The sequence below is a fragment of the Phascolarctos cinereus genome, unplaced genomic scaffold (assembly GCF_003287225.1).
Source record: "Phascolarctos cinereus isolate Bilbo 61053 unplaced genomic scaffold, phaCin_HiC Scaffold_726;HRSCAF=1367, whole genome shotgun sequence".
Taxonomy (NCBI): Eukaryota; Metazoa; Chordata; class Mammalia; order Diprotodontia; family Phascolarctidae; genus Phascolarctos; species Phascolarctos cinereus.
In genome coordinates this window covers 24,652,163-24,655,380 of record NW_027556098.1, presented here as the reverse complement: position 1 = coordinate 24,655,380, position 3,218 = coordinate 24,652,163, and the positions used below count along the sequence as shown (strand labels likewise).

At 37.4% G+C, this 3,218-nt stretch overlaps 1 pseudogene; it reads right to left on the bottom strand.

Moving 5' to 3' along the window:
* Positions 1 to 2,234: 2,234 nt before the first annotated feature.
* Positions 2,235 to 2,517, bottom strand: LOC110212732 (ragulator complex protein LAMTOR5 pseudogene; annotated as a pseudogene).
* Between the last annotated feature and the right edge of the window lie 701 nt (positions 2,518 to 3,218).

Sequence of the window (3,218 nt, the reverse complement as noted above, 5' to 3'; positions counted from 1 at the left end):
CTTCCTTCCTTCTTCTTTTTTTTTTTATTGAATTTATATCTACAGCACTTAGCACAATGCCTGGCACATTGTTATTGTTCAGTCACATCTGCCTCTTTATGATCTTTGTGGACCACAGCACACGAATACCGTCCATAGGGTTTTATTCGCAAAGGTACTGAAGTGATTTGCCATTTCCTTTTCCAGTGGATTAAAACAAACAGAGATTAAATGACTTGGCCAGAGTTACATAGCTAGTAAGTGTCTGAGGCCAGATTTGAACTCAGGTCTTCCTGACTCCAGGTCCAGCACTCCTAGCTGCCTCTCTTCTAGCTGTCTGGCACACAGTAAGTGCTCAATAAATATTTGTTGCCTGGCTATCTTTTTCTAGCTCTAAATCTATAATTCTGGTGATGGATTATCAACTTAAGTTTTGAGATATAGTGGTCAGTGGAATACAATAGATTATGAAAATGTCCTCCCAACTAACTGGAGGCAAGTGATTAAAGAGAGGGTGAGAGATCAAGGCTGGATTGTAGATTTGGAAGTCATCAGCATAGAGATATTTGATAAAGCCATATGTCTACATGAGCTCTATAAGAAAGGGTGCACTGATATGCATGGGTAGGGAGCCAAGGAGCCAGTGAATACAATTTGAAAAATGTCCAGAGTTATGGGGCAGAAAATGAAATAGAGCCAAGAAAGGAAACAGAGAAAGAATAATCCAAGGCATGAAATGGTGGCGAGGAGGGTAGGATATCAGGAGCATTGGGTTTGGAATCATAGAACCTGGCTTTCTATCTTGGTTCTGCTATTTACTATCTATGTGGCTGTGGGAAGTCAGTTTACCTCTCTTGGATTCAATTTCCTCATCTGTAAAATGTGAATTCAGGGGTTTGACTAATGCCTTCTAAGGTCTCTCCCAGCTCTACATCATATGTTCCTGTGAATACAAAAGTAGACAGTGTGAAATACAATCAAAAAGCTAAAGAAATCAAAGTTAGAAAACAGATTTGGATTTAGTTAGACAATATTTGGTGGAGATAGGAAAGAGAGAGAGAGAGAGAGAGAGAGAGAGAGAGAGAGAGAGAGAGAGAGAGAGAGAGAGAGAGAAAGAAAGAAAGAAAGAAAGAAGGGAATTTTTAGTGACATGATAAGGACAATAATAAGAGCTAATGTTTATGTAGAACTTTGAAGTGCTTTAGGTCTTTATGTATGTTATCTAACTTGATCCTCATGAAAGCTTATGAAGTAAATGCTATTATTATCATACTCTTTTTGCAGATGAGGAAACTGGAGCTGAGACAGGTTGTGATTTTCCTAGAATCACCTTGAGGTGGGATTCAAATTTGGGTGTTCCTTATTCCAAGCCCAGTACTTTATCCACTGCACCAGTTTGGATAAAGGTGAAAAAAGTTGCATACTGCCATCAAAGACAATCATAGTATCTAAGAATCTATTCCTTCTCAGAAAAAAAGGAATAGATTATGTTTCTTTCCATATAGACTGGAAAGAAACAGATAATCTAGTCCTTTTTTTCCTCAGAAGGAAACTGAGTTCTTGGGAATTTAGCAATAGGAAAGAGAAAGGACAGAGATAGAAAGAAAAGTAAAGTCAAATGAATTTTTTGAGGTCATAAAAAATTCAAACCTGTTTAAAAGCTAAGAAAGATTAGCCAGAGGAGAGAATGAGATTAGTTTGCTTAAACAATTTGCTGACCAACCAATCTCTTATCTGTTGGTGAAAGTTACTGGAGTTTAGTATTCCATGTAAAACTCAGAAAGAGTTTCAAAATTCAATATGATGAATCTTCCTTGTGAAGTAAGGGACCTACATTATGGGGCATTTTAACTCCATTTTGTTTTCTGATTTTCAGTTTCTCTTATTTTCCAGTTTGATGGGATTTTTTTCCTTTATTAGCCGAAACATTTTTGCAATGTACAATGACTTTAAAAAAACCTCTCTTGGTGAAAAGAAGTGTGATGTTGTGGATAGAGGACTTGCCTTGGAGTCAGGAAAATCTAGGTTCAAATTCTACAACATATAATAGTTTTATGACTGTGCAACTCTCATCTCAGTGCCCACAAGCAACTCCCTGTGACTATAATTGCACAACAGTTGTTGATCTGCATTTTTTTTTAGCAAGTATTACATTTAATGGCTGGCTTAAGTACTGGCATTTAAACATGGAGCAGGATAAGAGAAATGAGATGGAAAGATTAGTTTTAGTTCTATAATTGTTTGGAGACTAGTTCTGAGAGGTCAAGATGCCATTTTGTGCACTGCCATGGTGATGCCATCATGTTTCTGGATCATTATATTCCCGTTGTCTGACTCTAGACAGACCACAGGAATGTCTGTTGGGTCAGAGGTTAGTTTAACTTCTTGTTGGGCTAGGACAGAAATCACCCTGGCATGTTCATCCGACAGGGTTCGATGGCAGCCCAGGTTCGGTTCCTGCGAGTTCGTGCACAGGACACTGATGATGGACGGGTTCTTCATCGTGTCCTCGAGGTGCTCCTCCAGAGTTGCCTCCATCTCCGTCATGACAGCCAATTCGGTCCCTGTTGATTTGCATTGTTAAAGGAAGTTTCTTCATCAAGAGCTTTCTATGCTGATGAAATCACAGGTCTAGACCAAAACTGAAAGTAATAGCAGGTGGAAGGAGGTACCACTCCAGCTCTCCTTGAGGAAAAAAAAAAATCTGTTCTTTTTTTTTTATTTTCCAATTCATGTTCTTTGGGTACAATCTTCTGACCTCATCTTACTGAAATGAATGGAAGGTAAAAATCTTTAGGTTTGAATAGAAGCATCTAAAATAAGAGCAATTTGTGTTTATCTTGACTTTCTCTTATAGACATAATCATGTCCAAAAGCCAATTAATAGGATTTATTGAGCACTTGCTGAATGTAGAACCACAGAAGGTTGATTGAAAAAAAAAAGACATATGTAAATATGTGTAAAGTGCTTTAGAAGATTAAACATAAATCGATCAACCAGCAAATACTTAATATTAAACTCATTTATAACAGGAGGGGGAAAAGTGGGCATATGCAAATTTTTAGTTAGAAAACTCATTTGAAATGTTATTACTAAGAACAAGCTAAATAGAAGAATGACACGCACTGAATAAAAGTACACTGAATGGACATCCAAGATTTGTCTTCAGACCTGATGGATAAAACAGAGAAGGTAGGTGGTGTAAGAATGTGATTAATTTTATGTAACCAAAATACAC